General features: G+C 37.0%; 1 long non-coding RNA gene across 2 annotated transcripts; it reads left to right on the top strand.

The window, feature by feature from the left end:
- Positions 1-2,111: 2,111 nt before the first annotated feature.
- On the top strand, positions 2,112-13,358 carry LOC127695515 (uncharacterized). Of its 2 annotated transcripts, none has more exons than XR_007979994.1 (2): positions 2,112-6,571; positions 7,200-13,358. It is a non-coding gene; the product is annotated as an uncharacterized LOC127695515 (long non-coding RNA). The 2 variants fall into 2 exon arrangements; XR_007979995.1 differs by having other exon boundaries at positions 2,112-6,584.
- The last annotated feature ends 1,321 nt before the right edge of the window (positions 13,359-14,679 follow it).

The following is a 14,679-nucleotide window of genomic DNA, read 5'->3' as shown; positions in this document are numbered from 1 at the left end:
TTTTGATATATGATTGAGTTCTTGATGCTATAGATTTTTTTTTAGCTGCATGTTTTAGTATTTAACAGTATATATAAAATTCTTGTTAATGTGTCTGTTGACAGAAACTCTTAAAAGACCCATGAATCATTACCTAAAGGATATGAAGACTTGGTGTCACTGTTTTATATCTTTTGGTTTCACATTACAGAAGTTCACACTGTAAATTTCACATTTTCTTGCTAAGATTACTTAGAGCCTAGTGCCAGACCCATTCATTTTCTTATGATTGACTTTAAGACTTCAGGTGCCAGTTGAGTATTTTATGAACCTCAGAAGCTATCCAGGTGCAAGCTTCTAGAAGCTTAGGTGCATGCTTCTTGTGTTGATGGTTTGATATAGGTTGATGTGTGTTGTGCTTCTAGTACAGTGTCAGAAAGTTTTTATACTATTTGGAGGTTGTGTTACTTGAGATTAGATAGGTAACCTTTGTTGCCCTTGTAAAGCCAGGTGTTTTGACTAGTAATTATCCTTGCAAGTTTTGGATAGTGCTGTGTTCCTATAGGGAAGTTTACTGTAGATGTGATTACTGTTGTGGATTTTGTGTTGGACATCTCACCATAGTAGCTCTTTCAGATTTTGTGGACATCTTTTCTGATTTGCAGGGAGATGGAGATGGATAGGTTTATGATCATCAGGTTATCTGTTCAAAGTTATTACCCAAATAACGAATAATAGGTTGGTTTGATATAAAAATTCTGAGCAACTGCTTACCATCTTTAATTCTATGAAGGGTATTAGATAAAAGGTGTGACAATATAAGTTATCTTAATTCTGTAGGAATTTATATTGAAAATATTTAGCTTGTCACAGAGGAAAATTAAAACAAGTAAAATTCATTCTGAGATATGACAAATAATTTCAATCTGAATGCCGTTTCTGTGCCTCTTCTGCTATAGTTACTGTGAGGTACAGAAAGTTCCACTTAGTTTGTAATGAAAATATTCATATATACCAGAATTAGTTCTTAGACTAGCAGCACATATTTCATACTGACAGGAAATCCTGTATTGAAAATATTAAGGTTTAGCATGGCTGTGGTAGCGAATACTGAGGCAAGTGCATCACTTGAGTTGTAGTAGGCCATCCAGGGTAGGGAGGGCTACCCAAAACAATCTCCAAAAATAAAGAAAATGTGGCAAGGTGAAGTTTATAAAGGTTTAGAAATGCTTTTTTCTAAAATAATACATTTCAGAATTTAAGGAATTTGGTTATCAGAAAATTGAAGTATTGGTAGAAATTTAAGAATTATATAAAGCTTAACATTTGTATGTTCAAAGAACAAGATAGCAGGACTTATTCTCTGAAGTTTACAACTTATAAGTAAAAGACTCCTAATATTTAAAATTTTGTGTTACATAATTTGTCTTTTGTAGCTGCATGGCTCAGAAGTGGTATCCATTTACAACGTTGTTGAACGTATAATTTTTGCATGCATCAATAATAATTAAGCTTCTAGAAAGTTCTGCTTACCTAATTGCTTCTGAGGTCCAGAGTGTGGTTAAATCACAAGTGTAACAAATTTGAAGTGTTTTACACTTGAATTTCAGATGGCCTCCCAAAAAACCTTTCAGTTATTTGCTATGTCCCTGTACAACTTTTAATGAAGCTGCAAGATAAATATGCACATCAGCTTCCATCTACTTGTGAGTCGGTTTAAAAATAATGTCTGGCACTAGTTTCTACTCTAGCAGATAAGGATCCACTTCTGAGTGACTTCTGGAGTTATCACTTAATTTGACTCCTTACTATTCCAGTAATCTCATGCCACTTGTTAGGGGAGAAAACATATTTAACTATTCAGATTACACATTTAACTTACTGAGTTTAGTGAATTACTTAATGGAAATCTCCAAGAAAAAAGTTTGGACTGAATGCAGTTGTAGACAAAAAGACCTGCTCTTTTTCTGTTGCTTGCTTGATCATTGGGACTTAAAAAAATGATGCATGTCTTTTTTTTTAATTAATTGGGTGATGTTTTTCTAAAATTAAAATTTTCTTCTTCCTATAGCCCTGCCATAGGACAGGCTGAGGCTGAGTCTCAGTGTTGCCCTGTTCAGTCTGAGGCAAGTGGGATTTATTTTATTACTTATAGGGGCTTTCACAGCTTTATGGCTGTTGGATATTTATGTCCCCAAACTTGCAGCAAGTTTGGTGAAGGCCCCTAAATTTAATTAAACTTAGGATTTTTATATTCCTTTGGCAGAGAAGGCTCTATATTAATATTCACGTTTGACTGTGGTGTTAATAAGCATAAATAAGTATTGTTTTATTACATAATATTTAAAGCTTTATGAACCTAAGTAAATTCACCATTTTACATTCTTGATTTGGAGGCCTGATATGTTTCATTCAAATTTTTACTTTGACCTCTAGGAAAATCATTGGTTGTTTTTTGCTCAAACTTAAAATTTAACCTTAAGGATAAGTTTAATTATTTGAATTGCCATAGGATACTGAAGTTTGTTGTAAATTTCAAGCTTATTTTGAACATCGAGGTGGTAAGATCATCTGGAAATGCTCTTTAATGTTCTCAAATCTCACCACACTAGAGCAAATGTTAATGTAGAGCCCTGTAATGAGTGGGAAGGTGATTTGTCTGTGCTTGTGTGGTATGTATGGGTGTAGACTACAGGTGTGGTATTATAAAAGGGCTTGGGTATTACATGTCTCAGTGGGAAGATAACTAATTTTCAGGTAGCCAAACTGAAATTGGGTCATGTGGCAAATATGAAACTACTTTGGAATGATTTTAGAAGTTAAATTTTGAGGTTTTACTGAGCAGTGCTTTATGTAATGCACACACCAGTAGTATATCCACATTTGTTTTCGAGTAGAATTTGCTTTGATTTTGGTGTTCAGAACTTCTATGTTGGGAAATGGGGTGGTGGCAGAAAGTAGCTTCTAACTTGTTTATTCTTTACATCAGAGACAGGAAACAGATTTTAATCCTTTTTTTTTTTTGGTTGGTTTGTGGTTATTTTGATTTTAAATTTTTGAGATGGGGTTTCTCTGTATAGTCCTAGCTGGGACTCTTGTTTACAAGGCTAGCCTCGAACTCTGGAATCTGCCTGCCTCTCTGCTTCCCCAGTATTGTGATTAAAGCCCCGACACCTGACAAGATTTTAGTACTTTTTAGGAACTACTGTTTCCATGACAATGTTCCACTGTATTCATAACTTTTAGTAAATTACAGATATTTTTAGACTTATTAAATGGACTTCACTCATCCTTCACTCATACTTCAGTCATAAAGTGCTTATCTAATATGCTATGTACAAGACCTTGGATTTCAATCCCACCACCATTTAACAGCTGCGACTGGAGGTATATTTTTATCTTATATCCAACCTGCTCTAGTATATTTAAATCTATTGAAGTTGCCTGACGCAAATTCTAAGTTAAAAATTAAAATAGCTTCTTACTTTCTTGAATATAGGGAGTGGGGGAGCGATTTACTAATGATGATGCATTTGCTTATTAATGAATACCAAATCATTCTTTGCATTTGGCTGTATTCCTAACAGTTTGGAATTTGAGGTAGGGAAATTTCTGTGAGTTTGGGGTCAGCCTGTGTTACAGAGTATAAGACCCTGTCAGGGTGGAGGATGGCTTTGTAGTTCAGTGACCCAGAGAACCAGTTGAGAATTATGTAGTTTTCAGGTCTCTGTAAGCTACTGGTAAAACTTGATAAATAATACTGACTTCACTTTGTTGAGATATAGTTTGAGTAAGCGAATGAATGTGGGATTTGTACATTTGTATTGGTTAGAATATACTAAGCATATACCCTAAATTTTTAATAACTCTGATACATATTTTTAAAGGTAATGTCTACCTATATAATACTAGTGTTGTCTTCATCAAAAGTGAAACAAATTTTCTTGTAGCTTGTAGAAAATTAATACAAAAGGATAGTCAGTGAAGTGTACAATAAACTATATTGAGTAAAATATTCCCTGTTCTCTGTCCTGGCTTCCTCATGAATGAAATTGAGGGTTTCTCCTTTCTTTTACTTAACCTTTGTCAATATTTTGTTTTAATTTTTGTCATCCAGCAATTTTAATAATCTTGTTTATAGTAATTTAACTTTCTCTGTGATAATTCTTTGTAAAATAAGCATTTTAACAATATAGTATAGAGTCACATGTTATCTCTGAATTTTCATAATACTGAATTTTTCAAAACCAGTAGCTCAATAGACATCCTCAATAGAACACTTACGTTATTCAGATAAGTTCATAGGAATTAGATAAAGATCAGGTTACGTTTAAACTGCTAAGAACCTGAAGTCGAGCTGTTTTATTCCAAGTAGTTCAGCATTAGGATTTTGTTATTGGTTTTGGTTTTTGGTTTTTTTTTTTTTTTTGTTTTTGTTTTTTGATTTGGCTTTTTTAGAGACAGGGTTTCTCTGTGTAGCCCTGACTGTCCTGGAACTCACTCTGTAGACCAGGCTGCCCTCGAACTCAGAAATCCACCTGTCTCTGCCTCCCAGAGTGCTGGGATTACAGGCGTGTGCCACCACTGCCCGACTTTGTTATTGTTTTAATGTTACCTGGCAGTTAAAAATAAGGGACTCTTTTATTTTAAGGCCATGTGTGGAGGCGTATGGTATGATTCCAGCTCTCTGGAGGATGAGATGAGACCAGGGTTATTCTGCAAGTTGGACAGCCAGGCTTAGAATAAGGGTTACAACTTTTTCATCTGGGTGTGGTGGTGTGCACCTATATTCTAATTTTAACTCAGGGGAGAGGTGGATGGAGTCAGACTAGTCTCAGAATATATGAGTTCACACCTTAGAGTTCTACTTGAGATTGTATCCTTAAAAGGTTTGTTAATTCAAAAAACATATAAGTTGTTTTTTGTTTGTTTGGTTGGTTGGTTTTTTGAGACAGGGTTTCTCTGTGTAGTTCTGGCTGTTCTGGAACTCACTGTAGACCAGGCTGGCCTCGAACTCAGAAACCCACCTGTCTCTGCCTCCCGAGGGCAGAGATTACAGGCATGCGCCAAGACTGCCCGGCATAAATTGTTTTTAATAAGCCCTGTTTTTACTCCTATGTGCTATACCTTCTTTAATATTTTCCTCCAATGGAGATACTCACCTCTAGCTCTGGATGACAATTATAAATTCAATTAGCTTGAAAGAATTGAATTAATTTTTTTCTCAGTTTTCTTTTCCAGGGATAGATATGTTTTAGTAAGAAAAATGTAGACTCTCAAAGTAATGGTATGCAGCCTAAAATAGTGTTCGTTAAACTTAATTTCAATTTTTATTTGAATAAGTTAACTACATTGAATACTGTGTAACTAAAACTGGCACAGTGGATATTAACTTTGATGGATTAGGATCTTGGGGATAAATATGACAATTTTTTGTGTGTATTGTCATTTTGAACAGATTGATTGCCAAGGGGATAAATGTGTATATATTTTTAAAGGATTACTTGGACCCCAGCCTTTACTTTAACCATTACCATGATTTGTAAGGTTGCAGGTAGTTTGAATAACTAAATGTGTGGTATTTCCTAAGCCTTCTGACATTGTTACAGTATCTGAGAACTTTGTGTGTACTTCTATTGGGCCTTTATTATGGTTATAGAATCTGTTTTTACCGTTGAAATTCATTGATGATAGCCCTACTTGAAATGAAGAATGAAGCTGACTGGCGGTAGCCCATTAGCACAGTGCTAAGTATGCATGAATCCCCTGGATTCAATCCCAGGCACCAAAAACAGAAAAGAAAAGAAGAATGAAGACTTTTCATTTCCCCAATACATTATATATTAACTGATACTGATTATGTGGGAAAAAAACTATTGTATGGTAGATTTAGGGTTAAGAACTTTATTTTGGTAAAGATCATTATTGGTGGTATGTTTTTGTTTTTTTAAGATAGTCTGGTAATTCTATGAGAAAATATTTTCACTATCTTCAAGGGTTTACTTCCCCAAGTTAGCCAAGAAAAGAATTATTGTAGTTCTTGCAATTTGAATCAGAAACAGGGCATCTATTTAGTTAGAGTTAATTCCCCTTTGCTAGCTAGCTGGTTAATATACTTGCAGAAGTAACAGAATTCACGGACATTTTTTGAAATTGAGGTTAATAAAATTTCATGACAATTTAAAGTTAAAATTGGCTGTAAGGTTTGTCTAATTGAAATTAGAAGTTAATTAATTTCAATATATATGCCCCTTGCCTTTTTCTACAATCAAGATTTCCAGAACACTTCCTACATTGAATACATTACTGATTAAAATGAAAGCATGTCCAAGAGATACTTCAGTGTTGCTAGCTCATTTTCAAGGTCACTCGATTTCAGTAGCCAATGTAAAATAATCTTTATTAAGCTTAGGCAACCTTTTAAAATGTACTGCTATCAGGCTCTGAGGAAATTAAATGCACATTGACTTTTTTAAGTATGGGTTGAACTCCTCAGTTTAATATAATTTGTGTTTTTGTTAACTAGCAGCAGAATTTCAGCATTTGCTACTTACTGGTAGAGAAGAAAAACCCCACAGCCCTGCCAGTACAGGTTAGTTTAATCTGTAAGTACCTGATGTTCCTTTTTTTCCCCCCAACCCCACAAACATACCATTAAGGCACATAAGGAAGAAAGCTGCTGTGCAGTTACTTAAATGTGAGTATAAATAATAGGTCCATTGGCTGTTCTCACACACTCAATTCTTGGATCAAATGTAGCTTTAGGTTTGGTGACCTCAGTTGTAATAAAGGTGTAATGCTACTCCTTTATTAGTTGATTGTTCTTGACCTGTGTAGATACCTCCTATTTAAAAGAGGAAATATTTTTATTAGCTCAGTCCATGGTGATAATGCAAGGCTTCAGATCCATTGCTGTAATTACTCCATGGTGGTTTTTACTTACCCTTTACTTTCTACAATATGAGTCAACCTGTAATGCTTTAAATATTGTAGTAATATTTGTAAATAATTGGTGTGTCTCTGTAAGCTATAAATTACATTAGTGTGCCACTTCATCACTGCACATTCAGAACCCTGCACAGTTGTACACATCTTTAATCCCAAAACTCTGTAGGCAGAGGTAGAAATAGCATAAATTTAAGGCCAGGCTAGGCTGTGTAATGATTCCCTGTCTTTTTTGTTTTGTTTTGTTTTGTTTCTTTCTTTTTTTTTTTTTTAAGTAATTCTTGGAAGACGAGGAAGTCATGCACATCTTGCTTGAGATTTAACCAGTAACAGTAAGTTGGATGGTGATTAGCCCGCCTTCCATTCAGTCCTTCTTAGTTTATTTGGGAATAATAGGATTTGTTTAAATTTTTAATGATCTACGTCTTAGCAGCCAGTACTAAAAATGTACTCTGTGAGTTTTCTTCCACTTTGTTTTCGATTGTAAAATTGCTTGAGGGCTTAAGTTTTATTGCCTTTCACAGTTTATAAGAATGGTGTAGATACAGTGGAAATGGTTTTCCTTAAAACCATCTCTTTAGAGCTACCTTTCTGGTGAGTACTGCTTTATAATTTTTGTATCACTGGTTTATTTTTTTTAAGCTAGCTGGAAGGTGACAGTGATTGAAATGAGCAGCCAGGATTTTCAAAGCTTGGATCAGAACCTTAAGAGGATGATTACTGCCTGATACTTCTGTATTTGGATTTTTTTTTTTTTTTTTTGACCCCATCTCCCTTATTTTCCTAAAGTATTGTATGCACTTAAACATTGAACATAGATTATTTCCTTTGGTGAGGAAAATAATTGTTTTTCTTAAAATTAATGTTTAAGAAAATATAGGAATAGGAAAGATGGCTTAATAGTTAAGACCATGGCATATTCCAGGTGTTATGGCACACACTCTGAGACAGAGGCAAGTTGGTCTCTGAGTTCCAGGGTTCTGTAAAGGAGATTCTCCCCCCCCACCCCAAATAGAAAGAAAGAAAGAAAGAAAGAAGGAATTTTGTGCAATTGTTGTGATCTGAGTTTCCAATATCCATGTATCACAGCCACCTTGCTTCTTCAGGATCTGACACCTTGGGCTTTCATGCTCATGTACATAAGACACATGCACATAATTATAAAATACATATTTTTAAAATACCAAAGATTACTTTTTTTCCTCAGTACTCATTTCTCACTGCATAGGTTAATGAAATAATAGGTTGGTGTTCTCTTCTTTAGTACTTGAACTGTATGAATTATTCCAACCCTGCATGGAAAACTTGCATTACAAATACAGGTTTTTAGCATTTGTCTGCCTGTGAACATTAACTTACAAATATATTTATTACTATCTTTTTTTAGAGATTGTAACATAAGGATTTCTTTTCCTGTAGTTAGATTATAGATAATACAGGTATATTTGTATATACATTGTATTTCTGCCATGACCTTTGTGAATAAATCTATCTTTTCCCTCCCTAGTATAGATAATACTTGTTTTCTAAAATCTGAAATGTATAATCTGAGTGTGTATGGTAATGTATTCTAGATGAGCTCTCAACAAAGTTTTGAGCCTAAATTTATGTCTTTAGATTTAAAGTGAAATAAGTTTCGAAGGAACTCTGTCCTTTCCTAGCATGGATAAGCAAACAGTGACAGTTGGTAAGTATGTAACTTCAAATGCATGTAGTAGTGGTAAAGGCGAGCTCCCAAACTACAGTCCAGGATGACTAGAAGTGAGTCCTTGTCGGACTTATGTATATCTAACGTGTTTTCCAAATCTATGTACTCGATTAAACCGAAATGCACCTTACTCGTCTGACTTTTTTTTTCATTTTTGTTTTTAGGAGATTTTTGTGTGGTAGTTTAGAATCTTAATATTATATTTAAAACTTTCATTGCTGTACCAATAAGTGGCTCTTCTTCTGACAACCTAAAATTGAACTGGAGTTTACTAACACTTCTGTTTTTCATTTCCATTTATAAATAACCAAAATATGGTGGCAAAGGGTGTTGTCACTCTGATTTCCATAATAAGAAGTGCATAATTAAGGTTTGTTTTTATTTATGTGTCTGTGGTACACCCACATGCAGTTTTCTCTTAAGGCCAGAAGATTGTCTGATTTGTAGAGTGGAGTGGGGGCTTTGGGCACCTGTAACCTGAGGAGTGTTCATCCCTGAGCCGGTGTGGATTTGTGTTGGGGTTTGGTGGTAGGAAGAGGGCTTTCTTTTTGTTGGGGGTGGGGTGGGGTTTTAGACAGGGTTTCTCTGTGTGTTCCAGGCTGTCCTGGAACTCAGTCTGTAGACCAGACTGGCTATGAACTCAGAAATCCACCTGCCTTGTCTCCCAAGTGCTGGGATTAAAGGTGTGTGCCACCACTGCCTGGGATTTTTTTTATTTCTTATGATTGCAGCTCCCCCATTGCGAGAATTATCGCAGGGGGTATGTAGGTGATTCAGAGAACAACTTTTTTTTTTTTTGGTTGGTTGGTTGGTTGGTTGGTTGGTTGTTTTGAGACAGGGTTTCTCTGTATAGCCCTGGCCGTCCTGGAACTCACTCTGTAGACCAGGATGGCTTCGAACTCAGAAATTCGCCTGCTTCTGCCCCCCAGAGTGCTGGGATTACAGGCGTGCACCACCATTGCCCGGCTATAGAGGACAACTTCTTTACAGTTTGTGTTCATATGTAGTTTCTAGGGAGCCATCTCAACCCTCTGGTATTCTGTTGGTAACAGAAGTATGACAGGTAAAATGAGTTTAATTTTATTTCTGATATGTTATCTTTTTACAGCATTGTTTTCTGAAAAGTTAAAGAAGTGGGTATACATGTCTTTAATTTAGTCTCCAGGTTACTCCTGACAAGGGTCAGTTGGATTTGGAGAAAATGAAGAGCCAAATCATGTGGGGAATGTGATTATATGGAGAATATGAGCATTGCACCAAAAGGAAGAATATATTTGCTAGCCTGTGTATGTTTAATGGTACATGAGCATTTTTTATATAACAAAGTCTGCTAAAGGCAATTATATGCTAGTCTCTGATTTATTAACGTTGGAATCTTGTGATACCTGAATTTGGTTGAGATTATTTTAAAATAAAAATTTCCCACACAAATAATAGTGTATGTGAAATGTGTCTTTCTCCTGGCTCAGGAACATTAAAGTGTGTTCTTCTCCAACCCAAATGAATACATTTGTGTGGGTGCTTGTGCACACATGTGTGCACCTTCACACACACACACACACACACCCCACTTGCACTGAGCAAGGTCTCTGTATCCCTGGTGTTAATGGAATTCGATAATGTGTGCCCTGCTGGCCTGGAACTCCCAGAAATCCTGCCTTTTGTCTCTCCAGTGGTTGGATTAAAGGTGTGTATCATCAAGCTGAGCATGAATTTGATTCTTCACACCATCTCTAGTTATTGTATTTATATGCCCATACTTGCCACTTTTTAGGTAAACTGGATAAATATTTAAAACTTAGAAGAGATCTAAGTAATTCCAGTGTGTACTTAATGTTTTTCTGTTTCTTCATAACTTTTATATATGATGTGCTATCCTGCTTCTCCCACTGTGCTAGCACTCTCCTTACTAATGTCAGTGTATCTCTGTATACCCTTGGCTGTTCTAGACAGCTCTCTGTAGAATAGGTTGCCCATGAGCTCCCCTTTCCTTTGCCTCCTGAGTTTGCATACATATAAATTATGTCCATGAATGTTAAGTTGTCTGCAGAGGCCAAAAGGAGGTGATTAGATCCCCTGGGGCTGCAATTATAGCTGGTTGTCAGCCACATGACATTGATACAGGGAACCAGAATCAATTTATTTAAATATCTTGTTACCTTAATTCAACCATCTCCAGCTTCATAAAGGAAGAAAGAGCCCAAATCATATGGGGATGTGTGATTGTATGGAGTATCTTAACATTGCACAGAGAAAATAGGTCCATTCTAAAAAATCTAAGTGAATTTACTTAAATTACTTAATGTTCTATAATATATATTTATGTAAATGGGTATTTTGCATATATACCATAGACATGTTTGATTTCCACAGAGGTCAGAAGAGGATGTCAGGTCCCCTGAGCTACAGTCACATGGTTGTGAGTCACCACATGCATGCTAAGAATTGAACACTGAACACCAGTCCTGCAAGAGCAAGTGATATTCTCCAGCCCTGAGACCCAAGTTTTATTAAAAGGTCCAGGCTGTCTGTCCTAAACTGAAACTATATTTCAGTCTGTGAAATAGTGTTTCACATACTGCTACTACCAGTTCTTTGTTCTTTTTCTTTTTTGGTGGTTTTTTGAGATAGGGTTTCTCTGTGTGGTCCTGGCTTTCCTGGAACTCACTCTGTAGACCAGGCTGTCCTGGAACTCAGAAACCCGCCTGCCTCTGCCTCCCAAGTGCTGGAATTACAGGCGTATGCCACCACACTCAGCCAGATCTTTATTCATAATGCATTTGAATGCGATGTTTTTGTGTGATGCAATTCAGTTGTTCATTATGAGTAAGTTTTTCACTCTAATAAAAGTGGTGTTTTTTTTTTAAGATTTGTGATCCAAATGAATCATGATGTCTGGACCTTTCAGATATAATTAATGGGGGCTTTAAAAACTTAAAATATCAAAGGTCTTTTGGACAGCAGTTTGGCAGGCAAAATGTAGTTAGTAAATACTTGATGAAAATTGGGGCTTAGGGAGTTTTGCTTTTTGTGACTGAGGAATTGGCCTAAGTGGGTAAGATCCTGTGTTACTAAGCCACATCCATGGCTCAATGCTGTTTTAAGTAACTCATTTTTGAGTGAATAGTGTATCTTATGCACAAGTGCTCATGTGCTGGGTTGTAGGGTATTCTATGCCATTCAGAAAACCAACTTTGTATATGGCGCTAATCAGAATAAAAGGTTATTTTCTGTATGATGAAAGGTAGCTATGTTTTGGATTGTAAAGTACATCTGAACCAGGCCGTTCAATAGAATAGTATTCCTTGTTGATGAGGTTTTGTAAAAGTTTCAGATAGTTTGATGAACAGACTGTAAGCCAAACTCTTGCTCTAGGTAGGAAAGAATCACATGTTCAAGGTCATTTTCATCTACATGCTGTGTTTGAGACAGTCTTAGATCCCCATTACAATAAAGTACCAATGTCAACATAAATGAATTCTTTTGAGAATGGAGCCACTAAATGCACTGGTATAAACTGTGATAGTAAAAAAATGGGATTTTTCAAGGTTTTGGTCTCTAGTTCTTTAGAATGATCCCAGAGGGTTAGAAACACTTTCAGAGTTTTTAAATCAAGTAGTTCCTAATTATTAAAATACATATGGAGCTAGTGAGAATGGAGTTCTTCAGTTAGCACTTGTAAAACACCTGGGGTTTGGTCCTCTGTACCTTCATCCTAAATTCCAAGGTATCTAATCCTAGAGTCAGCCTCTGTATGTGCATAGCATACTTAAACATGTCTCTCTACCTTCCCCCAGACAGGATTTCTCAGCCTCTCAAGTGCTGGGAGTAAAGGCACTTGCTACCATTGTCCAGCTACAATGTATCTTTTAAAAGTTCATGTGTGCTGGGCGGTGGGGAAGCCTTTGATCCCAGCACTTGAGAGGCAGAGGCAGCTTCTCAAGTTCTCAGCCAGCCTGGTCTACAGAGTGAGTTCCAGGACAGCCAGGGATATATAGAAAAACCCTGTCTTGAGAAAAACAAAAAGCTGGGTGGTGGTGGCGCACATCTGTAATCCCAGCACTCCGGGAGGCAGAGGCAGGTGGATTTCTGAGTTCGAGGCCAGCCTGGTCTACAGAGTGAGTTCTAGGACAGCCAGAGCTATAAAGAGAAACCCTGTCTCAGGGAAGGAAGAAAAAAAAAGATCCAAAAAAACCTCTGACAGCAAAGGAAGACACTTTATTTCCTGCTCAGCAGAAGGGGACAAGAGAAGCCAGGGGTGGATGTGATTTAAATGTACTGTGGTCATGTATGAAACAGAAAAAACTTGTTAGGCAAACTTTCTGGCCACACATACTTCTTTTTTTGTACTTTTAAATAGATCACATTGGAATGTATTGGCTTTTGAGACAGGGTTTTTCTATGTAATCCTGGTTGTCCTGGAGCCTGCCTCTGCCTCCCGGAATCCCTTTGCCTGGGGTTAAAGGGTGTGCCACCACTATCTGAGCCAAGTGGAATCTTCTTGAGGTTAAAAGGAAGCTTTCTATGCCCAGCCGCAGATCCCCAGAACAGCTTTCAACTGTTAGGTTTCTTACACATATGTAGTGAGTATTAACTATTGATTTGTATCTTGTGTAAAGATCTAGCTTATTCCATCTCTCTCATACTTTATCTTTGTGATTATAGCATGCTCTTTTCATTGTTGCTTTTGTAAATTGTTTAATCAATAAAAGATGTCGTAACTGAATACATAAGGGTTGGAGTGCTCATTGAATAGATATCACTCTTTTACTTCTTGGGCATAATGTATTTTATGTCAACATGATTGTGTTTATGTAGTGAAAAATTTTTTTGCTTGTAGTCCAGGCTGTCTTGAAACTCATATAGCTTTTTCTTTGCAGATTGTTCTTTTTAGAGAAAAATGTTGCTGGGCAGTGGTGGCACACCCCTTTAATCCCAGACCTTGGGAAATAGAAGCAGGCAGATTTCTGAGTTTGAGGCCAGCCTAGTATATAACTGGGTTGGCCTTGAGATGTCATTCTGCCTCAGCTAACAGGAATGGGGATTTGTGCCATCTCAACAGTTTCTGTTCTGTTTTGTTTTAAATTTATTTATGTGAAGAGGTCATTGGATCCAATTACAGATTGTGAGCTACCATGTGGTTGCTGGGAATTGAACGCAGGACCTCTGGAAGAGCAGTGCTCCTAACCCCTGTGTAGGTGCCTTCTGAGGTTAGGTTATCTGGTGACTAAATCTAGATCCAGTGCAAGAGAGCAAGTGCTTAAGATCACTGTGCAACTCTTTATTCGTGTGCCTGTACATCCTGGGTAACAGGAGTACTGGTGTCTCCATACCTGCTACACACCCTCCATACCTGCTACACGGTTCACCCATGTAAACATTCTGCTCTTAACCATTGTGAGCTAATCTGAATTGATATAATTCTGAGTTTTGTAAACTTCAAATTCTGTCAGTTCATGTGGCTATCAAGCCCTGATGCCTAGAGTTTGAGCCTTGGGATTCTCATGGCTTCTGTGCTAGAGAAATGACTCCTGCAAGTTGTCCCATGACCTTCATTGCTGTGCTTTGTCACTTGCATTCACTCACATAGATATTAAGACCTTCCAGTTAAAAGGTAATCTGGGCCTTGTGTACAGCTTTTAATCCCATTACTGGAGAGCAGACACAGGCAGGCTCTCAGGGTTTGGGTTGGGGTTGGAGAAGTGGGTTAGTAATAACTTTTCATCCTGGTACTAGGGAGGCAGAGGCAGAAGGATCTCTTGAGTTTAAGGCCAGCCTGGTCTAAAGAGAGAGTTCCAGGATAGCCAGGGCTACATAGAAATAGTCTCAAAAAGAACTGGGAAAAGCCGGGCGGTGGTGGCACACGCCTGTAATCCCAGCACTCTGGGAGGCAGAGGCAGGTGGATTTCTGAGTTTGAGGCCAGCCTGGTCTACAGAGTGAGTTCCAGGATAGCCAGGGCTATACAGAGAAACCCTGTCTCAGAAAAAAGAAAAAACCAAAAAAAAAAAAATAAAATAAAATAAAAAAAAAACCCTAAAAAACCAAA

Source organism: Apodemus sylvaticus, chromosome 10 (genome assembly GCF_947179515.1).
Source record: "Apodemus sylvaticus chromosome 10, mApoSyl1.1, whole genome shotgun sequence".
In the NCBI taxonomy this organism is placed as follows: domain Eukaryota; kingdom Metazoa; phylum Chordata; class Mammalia; order Rodentia; family Muridae; genus Apodemus; species Apodemus sylvaticus.
Note: the sequence above shows the minus strand (reverse complement) of the source record. Positions and strands in the feature narration are given on the sequence as shown.